This window comes from Carlito syrichta, unplaced genomic scaffold (assembly GCF_000164805.1).
Source record: "Carlito syrichta isolate Samal-C Ts95f unplaced genomic scaffold, Tarsius_syrichta-2.0.1 Scaffold311588, whole genome shotgun sequence".
Lineage (NCBI taxonomy): Eukaryota > Metazoa > Chordata > Mammalia > Primates > Tarsiidae > Carlito > Carlito syrichta.
In genome coordinates this window covers 74,907-86,146 of record NW_007255684.1, presented here as the reverse complement: position 1 = coordinate 86,146, position 11,240 = coordinate 74,907, and positions in this window count along the sequence as shown.

The following is an 11,240-nucleotide window of genomic DNA, read 5'->3' as shown; positions in this document are numbered from 1 at the left end:
CCGGGGGCGGCCACTGCACTCCAGTCTGGATGACAGAGTGAGACTTCAACTCAAGTAAAAAAAAAAAAAAGAAAGAAAGAAAGAAAGAAATTACAGAAAATTGAAGGATTTGAAGGGAAAAATTTATCAGAATTAACTGAGGTAGCCCAGAAGGTCTATAATAGCAGGGACTCGCTTGAAGACCAACAAACCAAAAAGATGGCCAAAGTAGTAGCAGTAGCTTTACATGAAGTTAAACCCAAGCAGCCAACAGGGAAAACAGGAACCGGGACCAGGCAAAAAACTCCACTAGCAAAACATCAATACACCTACTGTATAAAAATTGGACACTGGGTAAAAGACTGCCCAGACAGGCCACCCCAACCACAAGAGTGCCCTCTAGGGGGGTGCCCACCGAAATCTACTCCTGTGCTTCAATTACAAACTGACAGACGGAGCTGGGGCTCTGTCAATTCCCTTCTGGAGCCCAGGGTGAAACTTACGGTGGGGGGAAGCCCTGTTCACTTTTTAGTGGACACGGGGGCTGAGTATTCAGTCCTTCAAAAGTACAATGGCCTGGTTCAGAATAAGCATTCTTTAGTCCAGGGGGCAACCAGGACTCAATTATGCCCCTGGACCACCGAAAGAACAATAAATTTGGGAAAAGGGGCAGTAACTCATTCATTTTTAGTAATGCCAGACTGCCCATACCCATTCCTGGGACACGACCTCTTACACAAGCTTAAGACCAACATAGGTTTTGAGGAAACCACGGCAGCAGTAAGCCTAAACCCACCTGGGGCATCAAAAATTCTTGTTACTATTCCCCTAAATGAGGAATACGTGTTAACAGAAGGTGGGGCCCCTCTTGGCTCTTCAAAGGCCATACTGTTGGCCCAGCTGCAGAATGAATTTCCCCAAGTCTGGGCCAAATTGAACTCCCCTGGGCTAGGATCCCATCAACTGCCAGTCGTTGTACATCTCAAATGTCACGCAACATCCATTAGGGTAAAATAGTACCCTATATCACTAGAGGCCCCAAAAGGCATAGCAATCCACATCCAGCATCTCTGGAAGCTGAGATCCTAGTGCCATGCCACTCATCCTGGAACACTCCACTTCTTCCTGTCAAAAAGGCAGGCACAGGAGACTACCATCCTGTCCAGGACCTCAGGGAGATCAACAGGCAAGTGGAGGATAGCCATCCCACAGTCCCCAACCCATACACCCTCTTCAGCGGGTTAACTCCAGAGAGGCAGGTATACACTGTCCTGGACCTTAAGGATGCCTTCTTCAGCATGCCATTGGCTAAGCAGAGCCAACCCTTGCTTGCCCTTAAATGGACAGATCCTGAAAAAGGGGGAAATGGGCAGTTAACCTGGACACAATTCCCACAAGGATTTAAAAACTCTCCCATGCTGTTTGACGAAGCTCTCCGCCAAGACCTCCGAGTTTTCCGGCAACAGCACCCTGAAGTGACTCTGCTACAGTATGCAGATGATCTGTTAATCACAGCCATATCAGAAGGTGAGTGCCTGCGTGCCACCAGGCACCTGCTTAAAGAACTTCAGACTCTGGGGTATAGGGTGTCAGCAAGAAAGGCTCAGCTCTGACTATAGCCACATACCTTGGGTATAACCTCAAGGGAGGTAAAAGATCCCTAACTGCCCAGTGCATTCAGGCTATAGCAGGCATCCTGGCCCCAGGAAGCAAAAGGCAGGTCCAGGAATTCTTGGGAGCTGTAGGATACTGCCAACTATGGATCCCTAAGTTTGCTGAACTCGCAAAATCCCTCAATGAAATAACCAAGGGACCAGAGGCTAATTTTAAGTGGACACCAGAGGGGGACAAAGCTTTCCAAGCCCTTAAAACTGCCCAGGTCTCAGCTCCAGCCCTGGCCTTGCAGGATATTGAAAAAACCTTTCCACCTTTATGTGGACGAAAGGTGAGGCATCACCCAAGGGGTCCTAACCTAAAAGCTCAGCCCATGGAATAGGCCAGTCACCTACCTGTCAAAAAACTGGACTTAGTAGCCTCGGGCTGGCTGCCCTGCCAGCAGGTTATAGCAGCCATTGCCATGTTAGTAAAGGACTCAGACAAACTAACACTGGGGCAGAATCTGACTATCACAGCCACGCATGCAATGGAGTCTTTACTCCAAGAGACCCCTGACAAATGGATGTCATATGCCCAAATAACTCATTATCAAGCACTGCTTTTAGATCAATCCCACATCAAGTTCCAGCATACCCCCAGCTCAAACCTTGCAACTTTACTACCAGAAGAAAGTCCCATGGGGCCACCACATTGTTGTTATGAAACAACTGAGTTCCAGAAGCTGCACTGGGACCTAACCGATGTCCTGAGAATAAACCCCAACCTGACGCTTTTCTCAGATGGCAGCAGTTTCATCCAGAATGGGGTAAGGTATGCCAGGGCAGCGGGGGTTACTTTATAGGGAACTATTTGGGCTGAGCCTCTTCCACAGGAAATATCGGCCCAAAAAACAGAACTGATTTCCCTAACCGAGGCCCTGAAAGCAGGTGAAGGAAAAGTTCTCAACATCTATACTGACAGCAGGTACGTGTTTGCAACTGCACACGTTCATGGAACAATTTACAGGGAACAGGGATTGCTCACCCCAGAGGGGAGAACTATAAAAAATAAAGTGGAAGTCTTAGACCTCCTGGTGGCAATATGGGCCCCCAAACAGGTGGCCATCATCCATTGTCCAGGCCACCAAAAAGGGAACTCAAAAGAGGCAATAGGAAATAGAAAAGCAGATCAAGCAGCCAGAGAAGCTGCTTACCAGAGAACCACCTGCCTGCTGGCACTGCCTCCTCCAGTTCTATGACAGCCACGAAAATATACAGAAGAGGACCTCCTCGCTGCACAAAAATTGCAGACAACCTCAAACCCAGGTGGATGGCTTCGACTTCAGAATGGCAGAACCTTCCTCCCTCGAGTCCTGGGACAATAAATCCTAAGGCAGCTCCACGAAGGTACTCATTTGGGAAGGACAAAACTAATTGAACTTATGAGAAAAGAATTCTATCTCCCTCATCTGAACCAGCTCGCCCAGGAGCTCATTCAAGGCTGCATGCCATGCCAGCAGACTAATAATGCTAAGGTCAGTGTATCCACCCAAGAGGTCCAAGATAAGGGCATATCCCCTGGGAGACATTGGGAAACAGACTTTACAGAAGTCAAGCCTAGGCAATATGGATATAAATACCTATTGGTCTTGGTAGAATCTTCTCGGGATGGGTCAAGGCATTTCCTACAAAAACTGAAACTGCTTCTGTAACAGTGAAAAAACTCTTAAATGACATCATACCAAGATATGGTCTACCTATCTCAATAGGCTCAGATAATGGCCCAGCATTTATTTCTAAACTTATTGAAGGTATTGCAAAAACCTTGGGGATAAATTGGAACTTACACTGTGCTTCTCATCCCCAGAGTTCAGGACAGGTAGAAACAATGAATCGAGCCGGGCTCAGTGACTCAGCCTGTAATCCCGCGCCTTTGGGAGGCTGAGGTGAGTGGATTGCCTGAGTCCGCGAGTTCGAGACCCGCCTGGACAGCAAGACCTCATCTCAACAATAAATCAAAAAATCAGCCGGGTGTGGTAGTGCATGCCTATAATTCTGGCTACTTGGAAGGCTGAGGCAGAAGGATCGCCGGAGCCCAGCAGGTCAAGGCTGTGGTGGCTGGGAGCGGCCACTGCACTCCAGTCTGGGCTACGGAGTGAGACTCCAACTCAAAAAAAAAAAAAGAAAGAATGAATGAATGAATTGGACGCTTAAGGAGACCTTAACCAAATTAACCCTGGAGACGGACAAAGGTTGGGTAATATTCCTTCCCTATGCCCTTTTAAGGGCCAGGTGTACCCCCTACGTCAAGGGTCTAACCCCCTTTGAAATCTTGTTTGGACGGCCTCTGCCATTACTTCCAAAAATTGGACTGGAAAAAGCACTAGAACTGTCTAACCATAATTTGCTTCAGTCACTGCAGGCTCTTCAAAAAGTTCAGCAAGCTGTCACTGAGACCACGCAGCCAGCCTTCCAGAAACCAGTTCCGGAACATCCACACCTGTTCCAGCCCGGTGACCAGGTCTGGATAAAACAGCACAAAGCTGAGGCTCTCACCTCAAGATGGAAAGGACCCTACATAGTAATCCTTACTACTCCTACAGCTGTCAAAGTCAGCAGTGTCCACCCCTGGATTCATCATTCACAAGTAAAGGCAGTCACCACCGTGCTCCCAGAAACATGGAACATTGTCAAACCAGCTACTGGAGAAGATCCTTTAAAGATAAGACTTTTGCAGGACTGGTATCTTAATCATATTCCTTGCATACTTCCCCCAGCTTGAGGCCTATTGGCCTAACCCGCATAATCCCTATACTCCAGGGAACTATTCCTGGGAACTGAGATAATACTATCACTGGGACCGTAACTGCCACCTACAGAGGAAGCGGGCAGCCTGTCTTTAATTTTGACCTTAGTAAATTATGACCAGGTCTAACCCTTGGGGGCAAACACACTGACGAATGCAGCACCTTAGCTTATAAAAAAATGAGTTAAATCTGTTAGTCTTTATGCTTGCCCGGCATTGGGACCAGCCTGTTGCCACAAAGCAGGACGATACCACTGTGCTGCATGGGGGTGCAAAACTATTGCTCCTTAAAAAAACCGAGACCCATATATAAACCTCCTTGGTTAGGTTAAAAATAGTGTGTCGCCGGGCTTGGTGGCTCAGCCTGTATAACCCCGCGTCTTTGGGAGGCTGAGGTGAGTGGATTGCCTGAGCCCGTGGGTTCGACACCCGCCTGGGCAGTGAGACCTCATCTGTACAATAAATCAAAAAATCAGCCGGGCATGGTAGCACATGCCTGTAATTCCGGCTACTTGGAAGGCTGAGGCGGAATGATTGCGGAGCCCAGCAGGTCGAGGCTGTGGCGGCCGGGAGCGGACACTGCACTCCAGTCTGGGTGACAGAGTGAGACTCCAACTCAAAAAAAATTAAAAATTAAAAAAATTAAAAAATAAAAATAGTGTGTCATCAATAAAATTAATGGTCCTCAGAACTCAATATAATCCCCTATATGAAGTGTCAATGATTTGACTCCAGGAACAACTGAAAGGGGGGAATGTGAAAGGGGCCTTAAAAAACATCTACAGCCGGGTTCGGTGGCTCAGCCTGTAATCCTGTGCCTTTGGGAAGCTGAGGTGAGTGGATTGCCTAAGCCGTGGGTTTGAGACCCGCCTGGGCAGTGAGACCTCATCTCTACAATAAATCAAATATCAGCCGGGCCTGGTAGCACGCGCCTGTAATTCCGGCTACTCGGAAGGCTGAGGTGGAAAGATCGCCAGAGCTCAGTGGGTCGAGGCTGAGGTGGCTGGGAGCGGCCACTGCACTCCAGTCTGGGCGGCGGAGTGAAACTCCAACTCAAAAAAAAACAAAAAAACAAAACTACAATGTCAAAAATTAAACTAAATGTACTCAGCCTTTGCACAGTTCAAAAAAAAAAAAAATTCCCACGCTTGCATTGCTTAAAAGGTACCTAGGCCTCCAGGATGTTGTAGTTTAGCCCACTTGAAAAGTCCCGATGTGGCTGAGCCTTTCTTAAGCAAGCCCCTACAGCTAATAAAACCCCTTGGTGTGGGACTGTCATGTCCAACAGGCAAGTGGCCGCTGGCCTGGCTCTTGACTAAATAAAACCTCTCCTTTTTATAACTTGTACTTTTGGTGTTGGTGTCTGTGAATTAAGCGCTTGGTCCCTATTTCAGAATATCCTAAAAGCACAAACTTTGGAGGGACCTGATGAGTGCTGAGTTCCAGGTGCCCCACCCCCTACCCTGATCCAGCCTTGGAACAAAGGGTATGGCCAGAAAAGGACGAGGAAGAACTCCAAAGAGATGAGTGGTAAGTCCTGGGCTGACCCAAACCTCCTCTTCCCCAGTAATCCTCTCAATGTCAGACCCACACAGCTGGGCCACAACTGAGAGGGACAAACCCAGGCGGAGCCTGGACATCAGTTGCAATAGGAAAACTCCATTCCAGGATAGGCCTAGCTGGGGCACCCCCAGCAAGTACATACCTGGTAAGAGACAATCCCGCACCTCCTTACTGGAGGAAATCCCCCTGACCACACAAGACTGGGACGGGAGGACTGCAGCCCCACCCACCTCCAGTGTCCCTCCTCCTTTCCTGCTTCCTTCCCTGAGGTGAGAGTGAAAGAGGTGGCTCTGCAGGAAAGACCTGATTAGAGGAACAATTACAGAGTCTGCCACAAGAGGGCAGGTTTTTTTTTAATTTTCAATTTTTAACGGAATTTTTTAAAATTTTGTGACTGCTAGTTCATCTATTTTTTCAATATTTTTCCTTTGTGCATGAATATATATGTGAGGGTTTGAACTGAATCCCTCCCTAATTTTTTTTCTTTTTCTTTCTTCTTTCGTCGTATTCTATTTATGTGTGTATGTGAATGATTAAATGTTCATCTTTCAATTTTGTTCTTGCTGTTGGTTTGTTTTTGCTCTTTTGTTCTTCTGGGTCTTTTATTTTCATTTTTTATAGTTTAAGATGTGTGTCAATATATGTGTGAGTGTTCAACCTGAATTCCTTTTTACCTTTTTCTTTTTTTTCCCCCCCTCCAGTCTTTCTGTTTTTTTCTCTGTTCACTTTGTGCTAGGCATGTGTGTGTGTGTTTCGTTTTCTTGTTTTTTTTGTTGTTGTTTTGTTTCACTTTGTTGTTATTCCAGTTTGTTTTGGGGTGTGTGTGTATGTTTGTGTATGTGTGTTCAATTGTTTTTTGCATTGGTTTCTGCTTTGCATTGTCATATAGAGTGGTGGTGGGGAGTGGGTCTCAGAGAACACATAGCACAATAAGTGAACATTGTAATTTGTAAGTAGTTTCTGAATCTTAGTGCCCCTCCCCTACTTTATTTGAATCTTAAAAACTACAAGAGACAGCAAAGCTTCCCATTCACCATCCTATTTCAAAATAGGACAAATCCAGAGCCCGGATCAGGGAAGATTAGAGGAGTGAGCAAACATCAGAAGGGAAAGCCTCTCCCTCTGACACTGAACTAAAGAACTAAACTAAAGAGAAAAACATGAGATCTTTCACAAATGAGGAAAAACCAAAGGAAGACGTCAGGCAATTTCAAGTGTACCAAAGACAAAACTCCCGAAAAATCAGACCTTAATGCCCAAACAATGAAAATCACCAACGAATGACCCCAGAATACGACAGGGATTAGGGAAAGGATGGAAAGAGTGAATAACACTCAAGAAAGACAAGATACAACACTGAAAGAACTTGTAACAGAGATTTTGGCAATAAAAAAATTTCATCCAGGAAATAACAACATGACAAGCATGGAAAGCAGAATTAATCTAGCTGAAGAAAGAATCTCAGAACTTGAAGACCAGAACATGGAATTAACCAGATCTGTAAAAAACATAAAAAGAAGACTCAGAAAGAAAGAACAAAGCCTTTAAGAGATGTGCAATTATATCAAGAGGCTGAATCTATGCCTGATTGGTATCCCAGAAGAAGAAAGGGAAATGGAGAATAACTTGGAGCATGTATTCCAGGAGGTAGTCCTCATCTCACCAGAGATGTGACCAGTCAAGCAGAAGAGATACAAAGAACTCCCACAAGACATCTGATGAGAACACCAACCCCTAGACCCACAGTAATTCATCTACAAAAAGTAGGCACAAAAGAAAAATTCCTAAAGGTATCAAGAGAGAAAGCTCAGACTACCTACCAGGGAAAACTAATCAGAATAGCAGCAGACCTATTGGCAGAAACACTACAAGCAAGAAGGGACTGGAGCCCCATATTCAAAGTCCTCAAAGAGGTACAATTTCAACCAATAATTTCCTATCTATCCAAGCTCAGCTTCATCAGTGATGGAAAATCAAAATCCTTCCCAGATATCGAATCCCTAAGAGATTATGCAGCTTCCAGACCAGCTCTACAGGAGACAATTTAAAAAGTATTAAGCAGCCAGGCTCGGTGGCTCAGCCTGTAATCCCGTGCCTTGGGAGGCTGAGGTGAGTGGATTACCTGAGCCTGCGGGTTCAATCCGCCTGGGCAACTTGGTGAGACCTCATCTCTACAATTAACCAAAAAATTAGCCGGGCGTGGTAGTGCGCGCCTGTAGTTCCAGCTACTTGGAAGGCTGAGGTGGAAGGATCACCGGAGCCCAGCAGGTCGAGGCTGCACCGGCCACTGCACTCCAGTCTGGGCGACAGAGTGAGACTACAACTCAAAAAAAAAAAAAGTATTAAGCGCTGGGCTCAGTGGCTCAGCCTGTAATCCCACGCTTTGGGAGGCCGAGGTGAGTGAACTGCCTGATCCCGTGGGTTTGAGACCTGCCTGGGCAACTTGGCGAGACCTCATTTCTACAATAAATAAAAAATTTAGCTGGGTGTTGTAGCACTTGTCTGTAGTTCCAGCTACTTGGAAGGCTAAGGCGGAAGGATCGCTGGAGCCCAGCAGTGGAGTGCCACTGCACTTCAGTCTGGGCAACAGAGTGAGACTCCAATTAAAAAAAAAAAAAAAGAGGTATTAAGCACAGAAGAAAGAAAAAAAAAGAATGACCACACACTTCCCAAGAGAACAGCAGAGCAAAGAATCAACAGAATACAGCACAACAAGAAACCTGAAAACACACACATACATCAACCCCAAAGCCAAAAGAAAACAAGCAAAGAAAAAATTTTATAAGAACCTCATGACAGGGAGAAACAATCACATTTCAAAAAGCAGCCTGAATGTGAATGGACTACATGCACCACTGAAAAGACAAAGAACGGCAAACTGGATAAAAACCCATGACCCAATTATTTGCTGCATCCAGGAGTCTCATCTCACTACAAGGGACACACACAGACTCAAAGTTAAAGGATGGAAAATGAGTTTCCAGGCAAATGTATCACAAAAGAAGGCAGGAGTTGCGATCTTAATATCAGACAAAACAACCTTTAAGCTATCAAAAATTAAAAACAATGCAAAAGGGCACTACATAATGACAAAAGGTTCAATCCATCAACAAGAAATATCTATTCTAAACATATATGGACCCAACACAGAAGTGCCAGCATTTATAAAGCAACTACTAAGTAAACTAAAAAAAGATATTGACTCTAACACTATTATAGTAGGGGACTTGAATACCCCACTAACAGCCCTAGATAGATCATCAAGGCAAAAAATCAACAAGGAGATCCAGGACCTAAACTTGACACTCGACGAAATGGGTGATAGATATCAACAGGATATTCTACCCAACAACCACAGAATATACATTCTACTCATCACCACATAGAACGTACTCCAAGATAAATCACATCCTTGGCCATATATCAAGTATAAACATATTGCCCACTGAAGCTGGACTGGATAAAAAACAAATGTGGTACATATACACAATGGAATATTATGCAGCCATAAAGGGCAAACGTATGGACTTTGCAGCAACTTGGATGGATTTAGAGTTGATCATACTCAGTGATCTATCACAGAAACAAAGAACACAGTACCATATGTTCTCACTCATAAGCAGAACTTGAACAATTATAATACTATCAGAAAGGGACTGGCAGTAGTGGGAAACTGTCAGGGGAGGTGGGGGTGGGATTGGCAGTTGAGGGAAACTGCTAGGGGAGGGAGGGGCATATCTCATTAACAAGGGTATTTGCATAATCAATAATCAATGTTTGTATACCTAACCCTGTATTGCACCCCACATCTTTATAATAATTTTATTTATTTATTTATTGAGTTGGAGTCTCATTCTGTCACCCAGACTGGAGTGCAGTGGCCGCTCCCGGCCACCACAGCCTCGACCTGCTGGGCTCCGGCGATCCTTCCGCCTCAGTCTTCCAAGTAGCCGGAATTATAGGCATGCACTACCACGCCTGGCTGATTTTTTCGATTTATTGTACAGATGAGGTCTCGCTGCCCAGGTGGGTCTCGAACCCACAGGCTCAGGCAATCCACTCACCTCAGCCTCCCAAAGGAGGGGGATTACAGGCTGAGCCACCGAGCCCTGCTGATCTAATTTCTTTTAATCTACTTTCTATGTCTATGAATTTGCCTTTTTCTAGATATTTCCTCTGAGTGGAAGCATACAATATTTGTCTTTTTGGATCTGGCTTATTTTTCTTAGTATAATGTTTTCAAGGTTCATTCATGTTGTGGATCAGAACATCATTTTTTTTTGTTTGTTTGTTTGTTTTAATTGTATTAGTCTCACCCTGTCACCCAGACTGGAGTGCAGTGGCCGCTCCTGGCCACCGCAGCCTCGACCTGCTGGGCTCTGGCAATCCTTCCGCCTCAGCCTTTCGAGTAGCCAGAATTACCAGCATGCGCTACCACGCCCGGCTGAGTTTTTGATTTATTGTAGAGATGAGGTCTCGCCAAGTTGCCCAGGCGGGTCTCAAAGCCGCGGGCTGAGGCAATTCACTCACCTCAGCCTCCCAAAGCACGGGATTACAGATTGAGCTGAGCCCAGCTTTTAAATAATTTATTAAAATAAACTAAATACTCCTGAAGAACAAGAACTAGACAGATTGGGGATGGGGTTTTCACTACTTAGAATTTAGACTTTTGATAAAGGTATTATAATTTAGAACGTGTGGTTCTGTCACAGGGATTAAAAAAAAAAAAAAAAAAAAAAGGCCGGGCACGGTGGCTCAAGCCTATAATCTCAGCACTTTGGGAGGTCGAGGTGAGAGGATTACCTGAGCCCAGGGGTTTGAGAACAGCCTTGGCAATTTAGCGACACCTCATCTCTACAATAAATCAAAAAGTTAGCCGGGCATGGTAGCACATGCCTTTAGTTCTGGCTACTTAGAAGGCTAAAGCGGAAGGATCTCCTGAGCCCAGTCTGCAGGTCGAGGCTGCAGTGGCTATGAGGTGCCACTGCACTCCAGCCTGGACTAGTCTCAAACCTGTGGGCTCAGGCAATCCTCTCACCTTGGCCTCCCAAAGTGCTGGGACTATAGGTATGTGCCACCGCATCCAGCCTAAGCGTTTTAAGGTTAGTAGGAAATGGGGATGGGGGACATATGCAAGTGGTTATCCATATGAAAAATATAATGAAACTGAATCCCTACCTTCAACCAATCAACCAACCAAACAAACAAATCTAGGTTTAAAAAAAGGATTTAAGCTAGGCTCGGTGGCTCAGCCTGTAATTTCGCGCCTTTGGGAGGGTGAGGTGAGTGGATTGCCT